Below are 17,978 nucleotides of genomic sequence, written 5' to 3'. Positions count from 1 at the left end.
CATGGACTGCAACATGCCAGGCCTCCCTGTCCATCACCAACTCCCGGAGTTTACGCAAACTCATGACATAGGTCTGTCTTATATTGACATAGGTCTGTCTTATTCCAGAGTCAGAGTTCCTAATAGCTATGCTAAATTTCCTCTAATATTCTTCCAGTGGTTTAAAAAGAAAAAAAAATCCATCCTAATCCAGTCACTTTTGTGACCAGTGACAACCAAGGAATTTCCAAGACAGCTGGCAGGAGTGAGAGGTGTACTCCCTGGCCATCGCTCAGACTGAAGCTAAATGGAACTCCTGACCTTTGCCTTATTAATGCCAGGCTCACTGCAACGAAGCTAACCAGCCCAGACAAAGCACACACAAACCCCACTGCCTCCAACAACACTGACACAGGACTTGGGATGTTCCCAAGTGCCTGTGACAAGAGTGAAAAACATATGCCTAAAAAACAAAAGGAATATATTAATTCTCAAGAAGGAAATAAACACTTCCATAATAATTTAAAAATAATCAACTTGCCCTCAAAAAGTTACAACTCTAAGCCCCATTCTGCAAATAACTACCATTTTTTTACACACTGATATACAGGTTCTCTTAAATATTTAAACAGGAAACCACATGAAATTCTATAAATCTATATAGTTCTTAAATACTTTCAAAATTAAAATGTATAATTTTTAATATATGTATCATTATATGGTAAGTGTCTTATCATTCTCTCTAAAATAATCCAAACATTAGAGACAAAACTACTCACGTTAATCAAAAGTACTTATAAAAGGGAGTTGGAAGAAAAATATGCAATTAAATACCATTTTCTATGAAAGGCACTTTGTCTTTGAATAATCAGAAATTCTTGATATTGAAACCAAAATTGAAAGTCATACATATAAAGAGAATACAATGACAGAGAATTTTCCAAATCCTCACATATCACTTGCCAACAAATGTCCAAAAGAAACGACCTAAAGTAACCAAAGACTGACACTGAACCAAATGAGTCTGAAACAGTCCCTCCTCCCTGAGATAGAGTAATGATAGCACAGTATTCTTGGTAGTACAGCAAGAAAGTTGTTTCCCAATCAGATTTTCAATGATCAGATTCTTTCTACGCCACTTGAGTCTACAATGCGAGGGAGCAGTACACAGACTACCAAAATTTTTACTCACTGAATAAAACTATCTATTTAGTGTCTTTTCCTTCTGTTTTAAACAGATGCCATCTAAAATAAAGGGTTCTTTTTTTTTTCTGTCTAGACTCTCCCTTGACTCTTTCATCTTCTTAAAGATTCAACGAATACATCTATTTATATTATTCTCTACACCAATGTTTAATATATGCCTGGCACTGACCTCTCTCATGAACTCCAAACCCATATTTTCAAAAAATTCTATTTTCAGTGTTTGTTAAGTATATAAAAAACTCACTATATTAAAAACTGATCTCATTATGCACCTCCTTGCCCATACTTTTAGTAATAATACCACCATTACCTACAATTAAGTCACCTACAATTAAAATGAGTGAATCTTCAACCTCCACTTCCTCCAAATCTTTCCCAACAATCCCTCCTCCCGCCCACCTACCTAAATCATGATACCACCACTGCCTTTTCCTATTATTTATATTCTCTTGAAAACCGGCTTTCTACAACAAATCATTCTACGTGCTACACTATTAAACCTTGGTAGTTTCTCATTACCTCCCCAATACTCCAAAATACAGCATTTAAACATGTTCTACAATCTAGCCCCAATTTATGTTTCAAACCTCATCTCTTATTCCTCAAAATGAACCCTATATTCTAGGTAATCTGGTCCACTTACTTTCCTGAGTACATAATGAACTTTCCCACCTCCATACTTGTGCTCACATCATTCCCTTTATTTAAAAAGCCTTCTTCATCCACCTACTTTCAGCCCCTAAATTTTTGTCTTAGAAAAGTCTTACCCTCTGTAATGTTGAACTCAGGCTGCTGGTTTATTGGGATTCGCATGTTGTAGCAAAAACACACAAGTTTTGGCACGAGACAGACTTGTACTCAAACTAGGGCTCAGTTACCTGCTACTACAGAGTCCAGATAAGTCACTTAAGTATCAGTGACCTCATTATTAAGAAATACGCTCAGATATTGTTGTGAAGCTTAGAAAAGGTATGTAAAGCAACTAGCATAGAGCCTGCTATGCATGAAATGCTCAATAAATAATAGCTTCAGAGCTAACTTTAAAAGTATTACTACCATCTTCCATTTTACTCTAGATAAAAATGAACCCCTTTTCCTTTCGTACAACTCCAAACTTAGATCAAACCACTCACATAGCAAGTATTTATTTTTATATGCTGTAAAGTATTATACAAATATCTGACATCTCCTAGATTTCAAATTCCTGAAGACCCAAGACTTAATCTTTGCATCCTCTAATGCCTAGCAGTGGTTTTCATGAAGCACAAAGCACTCACCTCCAATTAGAAAAAAAAAAATTTAATATGCCTAAATATTTAATAGGCTCTTCATGACTTCTGACACACCTTAGAAAATTACTGCCAAAACATGAAGCTTAGTTGTTATGGCTGTGTCTTTTCTTGCTCCTACATGGTTGCCTAACAAAGTTTGATGCCTAACATGGCAATATCTGTTGAACTGACTTGAATAATATCATTTCCAATGCAAATGTTCAGTATCTGCTGAACTAACATGAGCATAATTAAATTTACTTTGGGCATCTGATTTTTCCTTTTTCTATTCTTACAATTCTTGAAATCTTTCCCTTCAAAACACACTATCACACCTTCAGTACGAATTCATAACCGTATCTAACCTGACTCCTTTTCCAGATCCTCTCAATTTCAATATCCCAAGAACTTCAAATAGCTAAGAATCTACAGTTTCTCTCTAAATCTAAAAGTTGGGCGACTAGTCTTCACTCCACAATCTTTTGTAGGGACTTTAAAAATCATCCACCCTTTACCTGTAGAAGATCAACAATGGTGAAATAAATTTTCTTGTGCATAAGACAGCTCCCTGAATCGTCACTTCAGTCTAATTTTCCCTAATTCATGAGATTACTCCCTTCCCGTGGTGGAAGGAGAAGGAAATAAGTACTCCCAAAAAACTAGAGCATTAAGTCCTAATACAAGCACAAGATGAGAAGTACAGGAAAGTGGCACTGGTTTCACAAAGGTGTCGTGCATATACTTCACAATGCAGAAGTAATGGTTATCTGCTGGCAGTCAAAATCAACAGTAACTGTATTCCTTTATGATCATAAATTTAAAATCTCTAGTAAATGTGGGAAATCCTATTTCCCACAAACCTTTCAAGAGTAGTTTATTACCTAAAACCTGTTCGCTAAAAACAACTACCTACATCACTTTCTCCTCTACGAAAGACTCAATTTATCTGAAGTAAACACTTAATACTATAAAACAATAGCAAAAAAACAAAACAAAACAACAAAAACACCTCTGGCCACCTGTGTGAACCTCTGCATTGCAAAAACAGCTGTAACAGTCTAAGGAATCTCCTTGGAGTTACAGGGCACAATTTTTCCTTAAAAGTTAAGAAAAATGGCAATTCCAAACATGAAGGTAAACAAGCTTCAAGAAAGGGAGGGTATAATAACTCTCCAGCCCTACGCAGTCAATTCTTACAACAACCGCAGACTGAAATCACCAAACCACTGTGACTTCAGATAGCCACAGAAATTAGGAGTGCAGATTAGAGTAGCATCATCTCCTAACGTCGGCGGAGAAAATAAGGGAACTTACCTGAACTCCTGATGTTCCTCAAGCAAGTTTGTTGTTTTAAGAAGTAACTTCAACAACAGCTTGAGTAAGCTTTCCAGTGAGTAAAGATCATGGGAGGCATGCCGGTGCCACACTGCTCTGCGCCTCCAACAGCGGTCCCAAGCGCAGTCCAAACCGATCCTGAGCAACCCCTACACCAGTCTAGACGGAAAGCCTTGGAGAAGATCTCTGGCGTCTACACACGCATCGCCCCGCCCTGGGACCGAAGAGACGACACTCCTGGGACCCCAGCTAATTACCGAGCCGGACGACAGACCTAGAGGTCGCCAAAGTCAGGAACTACAGCCCACGATTGAGTCTGACGTCCAGATTCCCAGCCCCGGGTCGGACACAGAAAAACCAAATCCCAGAGACAGCGCGAGGATATAGGGGAGCAGAAATGAGGGGGCTGGATGGACGGAGGCCCAGCCCATTCTTAACTCTCCAAACAGCAACAACAGCTCCGGGAACCCACTCCCTGGCTCCGCCCCGCCCACCCCACGGCCCCCACCGCCCGTTCCTTCCAGTCCCCCGGGCTCGGCGAAAACCGCGGCGGTCGACAACCCCCTTTCTCGAACCCCGACAGCCCAGCCCGCAGCCTGGAGCCCAGAGCTGGTAGCGGGGGCCCGAGAGCGCCAACCCCGACGAGGCCCGCGGCCGTCGCAGTTCACTTCCCCGGCCACTCACCGGCTGCCCGGGAGGTGAGAGGGGCCAGGGCGCGGGTCGACCGGCGCTAAACCCCGGGCTCCCACACGGGGAGGCGCCCCTCCTCAGAGCCGACCAAGCCTCAGCGGCCGTGCCTACAAGGCCTCTCTACAGCCCGAACCCTAGAAAAGCACTTCCGGGGGAGCGGGGGAGGGAAGGGTTTTGGCACCGGAACTGCTCGCGGGCTGGAGCTGCCAGGGCCTCCCAAGCGGGGCGGGGCGGGGCCTCTGCCGCCGGCGCCCGCAAAGCCGCCCCCGGGCTCCTTGCTAACCCTTTCTGCCCCGCGGCTCCGCCTTTCCCCAAACTCCGGGTGAATCGTTTACAGCTCTTCGACGTGTTCTACTCAGGCCACCTAATTTTATAGAGGAGAAAACTGAGGCTCAGAAGATTTAGGTGCAAGGTCCAGCGCCTTCACCCGCCTTCCGACCCTCTCCAGTATTCTTACCACTGCAGTTTGCCTCCTTTAAAAATAATAATAGTTAACATTTATTGACCGCCTGTTGCGTGATAGACACTGTATTAAGCGTTTTGGCGCTTAGCTCAGTTAATCGTAATCAAATCCCTTGAGGTTGGTGCTATCCTTTACTTCTGGCAGAGGAGGAAACCGGTCAAAAGAGACCAAACCCGATACCGCAAACATTAGTTCTTGATTTTATTTTAACTCATGTTGTGTGTATAAATTTCACCCATCCCTAACACGAGTTTTAAGTTCTTTGAGGACAGGAATCAAATTATATTCCTTTATTCCATCACCTGAGGCCAAGAACTGGGAAAGTGGAAGCTTACTGCCTGGGTCCTATTATTTTATACTTTTATTTTTTCACCCTGGGCAAGTTGCTTTACCTCTCTAGGCCTGTTTTCCTCCTTTGTGATATGTTTAATATAGTTGCTGTGTATGTGTGTTTGCATGTGCACACACGCACACATGTATAATCATCTCTGGATTGTTAGAGGAACTCAAAATGAAAGTGCTATGTGCTAAGTTGCTTCAGTAGTGTCCGACTCTCTGCAACGCTATGGACGGTAGCCCACCAGGCTCCTCTGTCCATGGCGTTCTTCAGGCAAGAATACTGGAGTGGGTTGCCATGCCCTCTTCTAGGGGATCTTGCCAACCCAGGGATGGAACCGGTGTCTCCTGCATTGGCAGCCAGATTCTTTACCACTAGCACCACCTGGTCTGGGTAAAAATCAACCATTCTCATACCTTGTCACTAATAGTAACAATTTTTCCTCCAGTGGAATCACTCTAGAAGGAGGTAATTTGGAAGACTACAGATTACTCATAGTTGAAAAGGTTAGTGAAGGAAATAAGGAAATAAGAGTAGAGGGCTTCCCAAGAGGACCGGTGGTAAAGAATCCGCCTGCAATGCCAGAGACATGGGTTTAATCCCTGGATCAGGAAGATCCCCTGGATAAGGAAATAGCATCCCACTTCAGTATTCTTGCCTGGCAATACCATGGGCAGAGAAGCCTGGCAGCCTGCAGTCCATAGGTTGCGGAAGAGTTGGTGGTGGCTTAGGGACTAAACAACAGGTTTTTGCAATGGGAAAAATGAAGGTAGGTGAGCCAGACAATGTCCTGGGGCCAGCCTGGGTACTTGTGACACTGTGAGCTGAGACAGTTCGAGGACCCAGAGTCAGAGGACAGGCAGGAAAAGGAGGCGGAAAAAAGAAGGATTCCTCAGCCACAAAAGCAGAAAGGCACCAAACATCTAAGGTAGTTTCTGTATTTGAGGCTAGATTCTGGGTCAGGGGCTGGCAGGGAGTGCGTAGCATGCATACTATCTGCCAAACAAATTTACAAGCATCTCTTAAAACTGTGGGGGAGGAAGAGGAAGATTTTTTAAATTTTCTACTAAGAAAGTCAGGGGAAATGAAAATAGTTCACAACTTGTTATTATGAATTGAAAGATGCAAACAATGCCTTTGCTTTTGGCTTTTTTTTTTTAACAGTGCTCCTTATTTTATTTCTGTGATCACAGAAATGTTTGTAAATACTTCTCTAATGGCCAAATTTATCAGCCTTTCGTGCCTTGGAGTGTGAAGAAGTAAAAAACAGAGCCTGGGCTGGCAGGACTCACTACTTTCCACCGAGGGCTTAGAGGGATAGCGAGAGGAACCCTGAATCGCAGACATTGTCAGGCTCCCTGCAGGATGCAGTGGCACCACAGGTTTGTCATTGAATCTGGTCATCTAACTAGTAAACGGTGCAGCCAGGATTTGAATGTGAGTCTTTCTCCTCAGATGCTTTTCACCACTATGCCAGAGGTTCTCAGTCTTGTGAATGCATCAGAAATCACCAAATGGTCATGTCAAAACACAGAGGGCTGGACCTCACCCCCAGAATTTCACTTAACCACGCTAGTGCTTCTCTGAAGTGTAGTCCCTGGACTACTATCATCAACATCATCTTTGAACTTGTTACAAATGCAAATTATTAGGCCTCACTCCAGACCTTGTAACTAGTGTGGGGCCCAGCCGTCTGTGTTCTGACAGGCCTTCTCAGTGGTTCTGATATATTCTCAAGCTTTAGAACCTCTGTCCTCTACTACCTTGTCTTCCACAAATCCCCACCCCCACCTTTTTTTTCTAATTATCCCCAAGAGCAATAACTCTACTGAAGCAAAAGTTCTTCCCAGTAAATTAAGTGATTTATGTATTTATGTTTTGCTTTCAGTAGGAGAGGAGGCTAGAAAAAAAATTAATAGGATTCTTTTTTGATTACTGTCAATTTGTACTGAAATTTAACCAGACACTACTGGGTTGGAGGTGGAACTAATCTCATTTGCAAACTACTCTGTGCAAGGGCTTAACCTGCATTTTCTAAATTGATCTTCACTACCCCACTATGAGGTTTTATGGCCTTAATTGTACAGAAGAGAAAAACTGAGGCTTAGATGAAGTAATTGACTTAAAGGCCACATTCTTATTAAGGGGGAGAAATCAGGGTTGTTCAAACAAAGATCCCTCTAATTCCAAAACTCATGATCTCTCTACTTCGTGGCAGGAGCTTGTGGAACCAAATTCCACTGTGGGCTTCACCACCCCAACGATGCAACATTGAGTAAGTGACTTAATCTCTATTTCAATTTCTCCATCTCTAAATAATGTTATCATAAATCTGCCCCTCCCACACTGGAATGTTAGAACAAATGAGGAAATAAAAGCATAAGTGCTCTGAACTTTTTTGAAGAAAAGCAATAAAAAGACAAGTTATTATAGTGCTAATATGTTTAGCCAAGTGTTGCTATGTGAGCCTGAGCACTGACTCTTTCCTGGTTATCTCCCGATTCGTACGTAAGAAGTTCAAAGATTGTAGCTGATGCCACAGAAAAAGCATTTGACTTCATTTATCAGTATCTACTGGAGGTTAAAGAGGATAACAAAGGAGTATACGTATCTCTCTTAAAAACTACAAGAAATCTCAGGTTCATAGGCTCCAGGTTGTTGTCACATTGCTGGCCCATCCTCATCTTAGACATCTTTTCTCCAAACCCTTTTCTTTTCCACATTACAAGCATCCCTCCACCCTCCTGCCTCCACCCCCTAGTCAAAGACTTAAAATTCCTCCCACTTTATTATGTAGAAGGATTTAGCTCTCAATCCTCCTCTCAGACCAGACTCTAGGCCTATCTTTGTTGACAGAGTTGCCAACTTGCACAATTCCAGGAGGTACCATTCACAAAGAATACAACCTAAATGGTGCTCAAGGGGGTGCCAATTGCACAGGGCACAATAGGAATGGTCCCCCTGGAACTGTGCAAGGCTGTCGCCCTGTCTATGCATAGCTCCCACCCCAAAAATCCATTAAGGTGTTTTGTTAAACAAAAGAGCCATCTACTTGGGTGTCCACCAGTTTGCCAACTTTTGAAATAATGGGGTTCTTTGTGGTTTTTGTTTGTTTTAATGTAGGCCTGATCAAATACTTAAATCACCGGGCTTAAGTCCTGGGTTCCACACTCTGCTATGCCATTTTTCACTCTGTTCTGTGACATTATTGCCTACCGCTCCACTAGACTTGTGAGTTTCATGAAAGCTTTGTCATATTTCATCTTCTTTACCTTTTATTCATGTCTTGGCACAAGTGCTTTAAAAACCGGTTTGAATAACAGCACAGCGTACTCATATCTAACATATCTATGTACTAGTATATTTGGCAGAGATTTGACAAATGGCCTCAACTGTGTTGTTTGACCCACAGAGTTCTGTACCAAGAAACAAATTGAGTCAAAAATCTTAAATTGAGTAATGTCATGTAAAGTAACAATCCCAATTTCTGGCGTCTCTTAAAAATTTAGACACTATGGCAAACTGGGCATGCATCCCACAAAGTGTCAATGCCTTTAGCTCATATGCAGCTCTTTATTCAGTAGTACAATGAGTTGGCTTCACTCACACATGAAATCTTCATGGCACACACTGAGGTTGGAGCCACTGGTGCGTGGAATCATATGGGAATCTTAGAGAAACAAAAATAGAATTCTGCCTTATATAATATGTATTTTGAGGTAATTTTAAATTGTTTTTCTGGGGTAGAAAATTGTGGGGTACCATGTTGTACCATTTCTAAACTAGCCAAGCAAGCGCAGGCATCAGATTATAAATACGTTTACCACCAACATTTTACAGGCATTGTAGCTGATGTTATTTGTCAAGTGCCTTGGAAACAGAAATGACAAATAATAACAAATACTTGAATAAACTTCGTGATAAACTAACTTTATGGGTTGTGATTTTTTTTTCCTGGATGAAGAAACAAAAGCACAGCTAGTTCAGGTAACACACAAGTAATGGAGCCATGATTAGAACCCAGGCAGTCTGTCTCCAGAGACATGGTCTTAACCACTAAATTAACATTTATTGAGCCTTTCCCATGTGCTATGGCCATGACTGCCTCCCAACTGAAAGAGACTACTAGATTTATTGAAGAGTCCAAGTATCTCTTCCAGGCCTTTTATAGGGTGCTATATTAAACCCACACAGATCCTTCTCATCTCTCTCCCCCTTTTATCCCAAGTCATACTGACACGTTTATAATCTTCAGTTTTGAAGTGTACAAACTGCAGATGTCCAAGATTTCCTTTAATTCCAATATAATTCTGTAACACGGTTTGTTTTTATTGCAAATTAGTCCTATGCATATGGTGAAAAATAGGCATCTTTTAAAGACAATGGAAGCAATTTGAAGCGATATAATATTGACACTGGAAACCAGTATCTGTAGTCAAATTATGCTTGTGTAGAGAAATGGGAGATAGCAAGGTTGAATTTGAGCAAAAAAGTCACATTGACACAAATGTAATAAAAGCTTAAAAATAGAGGAATGGTCATCAACATTCCTCATCAACATTCAAATATGTCATCAGCATTTTACATTTAATTTGTAATTAAAAATGGAGAAAAAATTTGGAACTTACATTTTCCTTTAAAAGGTATAAAAAATTAAGCTATTGTCCAAAATGAGTTGTTTAGCAAGTTTCAGCAAGTTGTATACTACCTTCACACTTCCTTATGAAGATGGATGTAACCCATCTTACTCTGCCTCAGTTTCTCCATCTACAAAAATGCATGATAAGTGTGTCTTTATATTGTAGAGATATGAGACATAGCTAATAAATGATTATAAAGCACAGCTCTTTGAAGTATAAAGCACTGCATAATTACTAAATACTATAATAATCATCCTCATAATCATAGTAATTTTCAGCCAACACATCAACCAGACCCAGATGCCTTTAGTCACCTCCCAATTAGACAAAAGTGTATATGCCAGCTATGAAATAAAGAAAAAACTTTAAACCACAAACTAGTTCCATTCCCTCCCTCTTTCCTATATGGAATCTGAAGTCAGAAGGCCAGAGACATAGCTCAGTTCCATCACTTGCTAGCTGTGTGACCTTGCTTGCACTACGTTGAGTTAAACCTCCCCAGCCTCTATTTCTTCAACTGTAAAATGACAATAATAATAATACCCACTTCACAGGGTTTGTTGTGAGAGTTCAACAAATTAATACATGTAGCGACTTCCCTGGAGTCCGGTGGTTAAGAATTTGCCTTGCAATGCAGCAGACACAGGTTCAATCCCTGGTCAGGGAACATGCCCCAGACAACTAAGTCCACGGGCCATAACTAGAAAGCCCAGTGCTCCCATGAGGATCCTGTGTGCCATGACTAGGACCCTGTGCTTAGTTGCTCAGTCTTGTCCAACTCTTTGAAACCCTTTGGATTGTAGTCCTCCAGACTACTCTGTCCATGGGATTCTCCAGGCAAGAATACTGGAGTTGGTTGCCATGTCCTCTTCCAGGGGATCTTCCCAACCCAGGGACCAAACCCAAGTCTTCTGTGTCTCCTGCATTGCAGGAGGATTCTTTACCTGCTGAGCCATCAGGAAAGCCAAATTATAAGACCTAGCAAATCCAAATAAAATTTTAAAATATTAAAAAAAAATAATACACGCAGAGCTCTGTAGCAGTGCCTGGCAGACTGAAAGAGCTCAATGGATGTTAGTGGTGATGCTTATTAGCAGTAACATAGGGGAAAAAAACTAATAGTGAGTAGCTGTCTAACCATGTTATTGGATCAATGAGAAAGAAAAATCAATGCAATTTGAAGGATGATTTCAGCGGCCCTCTGTATTACATTCACATGTATCAAATATAAGCACTTTAATATGAAATTTTGATAGAAAAAAAGGATGAGGTATTTTACTCTACTGGTATGTTAGTTTTTAATGACTGTGTGTGAAATAAAATGACTATAGGTGATTAGGGGAAAAAATAGAATAAAATGGAAAAATAAAATGCTCCCCATTCCCCAGCCCACTCCTCAGGTGTAACCACTGTCAATGATTTGGCATGGTCCTTTCCAGAACTTTTTAAATGCATTTACATTTATATAAGCAGAATTACCCAAGAGGCAGATGAAGTATGTACTTAAGGCACCAGCAAACCAGAACCCCAGAAAAATTTTTCATAAAGAATTTGCTATTTTTACAAATACATAGATATAAAATAATTGCACCTTTTTGGGACTTCCTCACACTTATTTAACTTTAAGATGGTTTTAATCTTAAAGTAAATAATAGGATATTATTTCATATGCATTATAATCTCTTCAGTGCTTATGACTTTTCTTAAGATCTTAATCCAAGCTTGCTTTACAATTAAGACCATAAATATAATCATATTGTGGTACTTATATAGTGACAATATAAATAAGAAGGAACTTTCCCATCTATGCCATTTTACTCGAAGAACTATCTCTGTATAAAGGTCCTATTAGAACAATTTGAGTTTCAAAAGCTTCCTTTCTTGGTAAAGCAAATTTCATTTTCCATCACATTTTCAAGCCAATGTAATGCAATCCTTTTTTAATCTCCACAGAGTGTATGATGGATTGAAATCCTGCCGACCTGGAGTTTTCTAAATGGTGACTGTGGAGAGATGCCAAGGAAACTGAATGGTGCCAAATGCAGAATCCTCAAGTTGCTCTCTAAACCAACAGAAATTCATTTGGGAGCTGGATTTCACTGAGGCAGGACGTATTTCACCTACAAAGATAGTGCATGTGTGGAGATTATATTTGGGATCAGGAAATAAAGAAGAAAAGTAAAGCTACATTGTATTTCAGTAGACGGTCAGAAGAGAACATTCCCTGAAGAGAAAAGGAATGACCTTCTGTGAGGGAAGAAAGAATGCTTCAGCAATGGTTTATAACTACATGTATTTAAAACGTTTCCCTTAGAGTAAATTAACTGTGGAATAAGCTTAATGCATTTTGAAGATACAAGTTCAGTTCAGTTCAGTCGCTCAGTCGAGTCCGACTCTTCGCGACCCCATGAATGCAGCACGCCAGGCCTCCCTGTCCATCACCAACTCCCAGAGTTCACTCAGATTCACGTCCATCGAATCAGTGATGCCATCCAGCCATCTCATCTTCTGTCGTCCCCTTCTCCTCTTGCCCCCAATCCCTCCCAGCATCAGAGTCTTTTCCAATGAGTCAACTCTTCATATGAGGTGGCCAAAGTACTGGAGTTTCAGCTTCAGCATCATTCCCTCCAAAGAAATCCCAGGGCTGATCTCCTTCAGAATGGACTGGTTGGATCTCCTTGCAGTCCAAGGGACTCTCAAGAGTCTTCTCCAACACCACAGTTTAAAAGCATCAATTCTTCGGCACTCAGCCTTCTTCACAGTCCAACTCTTACATCCATACATGACCACTGGAAAAACCATAGCCTTGACTAGACAGACCTTTGTTGGCAAAGTAATGTCTCTGCTTTTGAATATGCTATCTAGGTTGGTCATAACTTTCCTTCCAAGGAGTAAGCGTCTTTTAATTTCATGGCTGCAATCACCATCTGCAGTGATTTTGGAGCCCAGAAAAATAAAGTCTGACACTGTTTCCACTGTTTCCCCATCTATTTCCCATGAAGTGATGGGACCGGATGCCATGATCTTCGTTTTCTGAATGTTAAGCTTTAAGCCAACTTTTTCACTCTCCACTTTCACTTTCATCAGGAGGCTTTTTAGTTCCTCTTCACTTTCTGCCATAAGGGTGGTGTCATCTGCATATCTGAGGTTATAAGCATAGATGTAAAAAGATCCAGAGTTATTTCAAATTTTAAAATGTATGTGTGTGTGTGTGTGTGTATGTATGTGTGTGAGTCACTCAGTCATGTCTGACTCTTTGTGACCCCATGGACTGTAGCCTGCCAGACTCCTTTGTCCATGGGATTCTCCAGGCAAGACTACTGGAGTGGGTTGCCATTTCCTTCTCCAGTATATGTATATATTTGTATACATATTAATGTATATATGTATGCATATATTTGAAATAACCTTGGGTCTAACCTATTGCAAATATTTATTACACATTTATAGTGAACAAGACACAAGGATGTCAGGGAATACCAAGAAATCTAAGTCCCAGAATCTGTACTCTAAGAATCAAAATGCCAGTTGGGGAGATAAATTAGAGACACGATAATGCCAAGCATCCTGTGGTAAATGCTGAATAAATAATAGAGCCCTAATCTCTAAAACCTTTTCCATCATTAATGTTCTTGGGACCAAGTAAGAGGTGGAACTTGAATAGTATCTTAAAGGACTTGTAGAAATTATAGGGTAAGGAAGGAAATAAAAAGGATTTCAGCTTTCAGAAACACATGGAGGTAGGAAAATACAGAGCGCATCCAGAGACCTTGAGCAGATCCTTTTAACTGAAACAAAGATGCTGGATAAGGAGCTTGGGCCTCTAGTCTGAAGGGTCTGACTACTAAATTAAGACATTTGAATATTATCTTTGTAGGTAGTAAAGAATCAAAGCTGCAATTCCACTTCTACGAATAGACCTACAGAAAATGAAAACAGGAATCCAATATGTTAAATGTACTCCCATGTTTATCAGAGTATTACTCACAATAGCCAAGACATGAAAACTCACCCAAATACCCATAGAAATATGAATGGATTTTTAAAAAATGATGTCACACCTATTGGCTTCCCTGGTGGCTCAGACAGTAAAGAATCTGCCTGCAATGCAAGAGACCTGTGTTCAATCCCTGGGTCGGGAAGATCCCCTGGTGAACTGGTGAAGGGAGATAGTAACCCACTCTGATATTCCTGCCTGAAGAATGCCATGGACAGAGGAGCCTGGTGGGCTACAGTTCACAGGGTCACAAAGAGTTGGACACAACTGAGCCACTAATACTTCACTTTTCATTTCACAAATGCCGATTGATGGATGAATGCGTTAAAAAAAGATGAGGTACATATACATAATAGGATATTATTCAGCCAAGAGAAAGGAGTATATCCTTCTATTTGCAATAACACGGACAAACCTTGAGCACATTATGCTAAGTGAGATAAGTACGGTATCACTTATAAATGGAATCTTAAAAAGTTAAACCTGTAAAAAAACAGACTGAAATCATGTGTACCAGGAGCCAAGGCAGCGGGGGTAGGGGGTTTGGGGGATGGATAAGAGTCGTGGTGTTTAAAGGTACAAATTTGCAATGAGTAGTGAATGAGCCGCTGAGATCTAACACGCAGGATAATGAATACAGACAATAACATTGCAATATAATTAGGTAATGTGGTAAATACCACTACACAGCAATCATATTACAATATATAAATGGATCAAAGTAACATGCTGTACATCTTAAACTTACACAATGTCACACATCAAATATATTCAATTAAAAAAAAAAGTCAAACCAGAACTTCCCTGGCAGTCCAATGATTAAGAATCACGCTTCCATTGAAGAGGCCAAGGATTCCATCCCTGTAGGGGAATGAAGATCCTGCATGCCTTGTGGCCCAGAGGAAATTTGGAAAACACAGAAAAGCATAAAAATCAAACCCACCATTCAGAAACACAGTATACTTTCATGGATAAACTAACAGCAGTTTTTCTGGTATATATATTTGTGTGTGTGTGTGTGTGTGTAAACTGAGAGTATGCTTAATTCATTAACATTATCCTGCAAATATTTTCATATTAAAAATTATAACTACACTATATTTCATCATGTAAATATAATATATTATACTTACCCAATTTTTCATTTTCATCCAGGTACAAATAACTAAAGTTAATCCAAGGTTAATCTAAGCAGTATGTTCAATAGATTGTAAGAAGGATGAATTGAGAGCAGGAGTAACAGTCAGGAAGCTTTGGTTGAGGACTGCTTATTCAAAAAAGGCATGTTCACAAACTAGAATCATTTATAACTATCCTATTACAACATAACTCTTATTTCAAAGAATGATGATGCTCCATGTGTATTATTTCAGGATAAACTCCCAGATATATTTTCTCTTCTCACAGTTTCTTAGATTTGGAGTGCTCCAGAACTCAGTCCTTTCTCTTCTCCTCCATTTCCATCTCTTCCCTTGATGATCTCATCCAGTCCCAAAGATTTAAATATTGTCTACATGCTAATCACCTGTGGAAAGAAAGGGTATTCTATATACAGAAGTAGATACAAGTTTTATGAAAACGAATCCGAAACTCTAAGTAAAAAATAGCTCCTCCACTCCAATGCTATCCACTTGGAGAAATTACAAATACAAAATGCTGGTATTCTGCTCTGAGAGGGGTCCTTAGAAGTCAAGGGCCTTGAAACCAGTGGATGCAACAGCTTAATCAAGGGCCTGGAGACAGAAGCAGAAGCATATGATGAAGGAATCAGTAAGGGGGCATCACTTTTCAAAGTCAAGGCATGGGATGGTAGGAAAATTCCCCCATCAATTTAGGCAATTTGCTCTTTGACCTTTATTCATTTCAATGTTTGTTGAATAACAACCTGAAACCATTATTTGATTTGGAGTCCTAAAATATGATAACATAACTCATTGTGAAAGGCAGAAAGTTTCTGCGGGTTAATGACCAGAATAATGCTCCTGAGACAGAAAGCAAATGTACTTGGTTCTTCATTTCCAATACCTTCTCCATGTCAAAGTTTCTCTCATTATTCCTATTCCAAGCTCTACAGCAAGTTTCTTCAGTCTTGGCACTAATGATACTTACATATGTGTGTGCTCAGTCGTGTCCGACTCTCTATGACCCCATGAACTGTAGCCTGCCAGGCTTCTCTGCCCTTGGGATTTCCCACAAGAACACTGGAGTGGGTTACCATTTCCTCCTCCAGGGGATCTTCCAGACCCTGGGATTGAACCATGTCTCTGGGGTCTCCTGCATTGCAGGAGGATTCTGCTTTTCACCAAATAACACACTCAGCTAAAATCTGCAAAGAATTTTTTTCTTTCCATATTGAAAAGGTCTGGCTACTTTCATATGACTGTGGTTTGCCCCCCATTATTTGTGAATACAAACATGTGAAAATATTTATACATCTCTCCAATCTATAGAAAACCATTTTGGGGTCTTGAAAACAGTCTCTTTACAGATGGAGAGAATCTGAGAGAAATGCCCTCAGTGTACTGGCTAAAAACTGCAATGTCTGCCCAGCACTGTGCCTCCTCTCATAACAGGGGATGCTCTGCTGAATGAGCCCTTGTATGTCAAGATTCAAAACGTTCTTGTTTGCTCCAGTGGAACAAAGCTCTCACAGACAGTGGGATCTGCAGGGTAGCCACCAAGTGTGTTAAACCAATGTTCCCTCCACCGCATTGCCGAGTAGTTTATCGTAATGGCAGTTCTCACCTTCATGTATAGAGGCCGGTGTTCGAGTTGCCATCCTGCACAGAGCTCCCACTGACTTCAAAGGAAATGACATAGAACAGAAACCCATGGTGTAAGGAGAAACAAGCAGCATCTGATCAGAATCAGGCCATATTTTTTTTTTCATTCTCTCTCTATAAATGGCTAAATTTATATACAGAATATCTAAAGGCCACTTTTTACTTCAGCAGTTATGAATTGTCAGATGTACATACACTTATTGGAAAGCTTGACACTGAGCTGTTTTTCATGTAGGAGGAGAAGGGAGGGAGTTGTGTTGTAGAGAAATCCGTTCCAATCCTACAAGTTTTTTGGGGGTGCTGTCTACAAGAACCCCAAGAGACCAAAGTGATTGGGGCTTGTTTAGTGACTTGTTTTACTTAAAGCTTGCCTTGAGGCAAACCCTAAAAAAAAAAAAAAAAAAGGAAGAAGAAAAGAGGAGGAGAGGGAGAAGAAGAAGGAAGGAGAGGTAGAGAAAAAAGAAAATATAAATTTATATTTATTAAATAGGGGAGGTCTCTTTCTAAGCTTAGAAAAAAGAGGAAGAGTAAAAATATTAGTAAATTTAACTACAAAAAACAAATGAAAAATTCTACATGTTAAAAATCAAAATAAGATTTAAATGGCAAATAAAATGCTGGGGAAAATATTGCTGACAACTGTGATGAGGAAAGGATTAATACTGTTAATATTAGAATTTTCTACAGATTACATAAAAATATAAGTAAGTTCCAAACGGAACTTGGAAATGTTTAACATATTTCTAAAAATGTTTAACAAAAATGTGTAACATTTCTTAAAATGTAAAGTTTCTGAAAATCTTTAACAAAAATAAAGTGTAGGTGAATATCTGATCCCTGGAAGTTAAAAATAACTAACAAAAGATAAAAATATTAGGCCATATGAAAATTTTCAATTCTGTAAATGTGAAAAAAAGAAAATTTAAACCAATCAATTAACTGGGAAGATCCTTGCAGTAAACAGGCTGTTATTCTGAATCTATAAAGAACTCAAGAAAGTTGCTTTTTAAAAAAACATTAAAATTCTCAGAGAAAAAAACAAAAGATGCATACAAGTCACAGAAATATAAATTAAGATGACTAATAAGTATCTGAAAAATGTTCACTGTTACTGCTGCTGCTGCTGCTGCTAAGTCGATTCAGTTGTGTCCGACTCTGTGCGACCCCATGGACTGCAGCCCACCAGGCTCCCCCGTCCCTGGGATTCTCCAGGCAAGAACACTGGAGTGGGAGTAACCAATAAAAGTTATGAAATAAAAACCTTCTTACCTCAGATT

The 17,978-nt window shown here is 40.0% G+C and overlaps 1 protein-coding gene and 1 pseudogene across 7 annotated transcripts in view; one reads left to right on the top strand and one right to left on the bottom strand.

Annotated features, from left to right (window-relative positions):
* The window catches only part of FRS2 (fibroblast growth factor receptor substrate 2), a 105,197-nt gene extending 100,562 nt beyond the window's left edge, over nucleotides 1-4,635 (bottom strand). For 2 of the 7 annotated variants that reach the window (XM_055580323.1, XM_055580316.1), the window contains exons 1-2: nucleotides 4,476-4,634; nucleotides 3,771-4,005 (exon numbers count right to left, since the gene is read on the bottom strand). The gene's annotated coding sequence lies outside the window, so the exon portion shown is untranslated. Of the gene's footprint in view, nucleotides 1-3,770; nucleotides 4,066-4,475 lie in introns of all 7 variants that reach the window. The other 5 variants (XM_055580307.1, XM_055580311.1, XM_055580324.1 and 2 more) reach the window with 3 other exon arrangements.
* Nucleotides 1-4,857, top strand: part of LOC129649486 (E3 ubiquitin-protein ligase MARCHF6-like) — a 36,170-nt pseudogene extending 31,313 nt beyond the window's left edge.
* Nucleotides 4,858-17,978: the final 13,121 nt, after the last annotated feature.

Source organism: Bubalus kerabau, chromosome 1, assembly GCF_029407905.1.
Source record: "Bubalus kerabau isolate K-KA32 ecotype Philippines breed swamp buffalo chromosome 1, PCC_UOA_SB_1v2, whole genome shotgun sequence".
NCBI lineage: Eukaryota > Metazoa > Chordata > Mammalia > Artiodactyla > Bovidae > Bubalus > Bubalus kerabau.
This window is presented reverse-complemented; position numbering and strand designations above follow the sequence as displayed.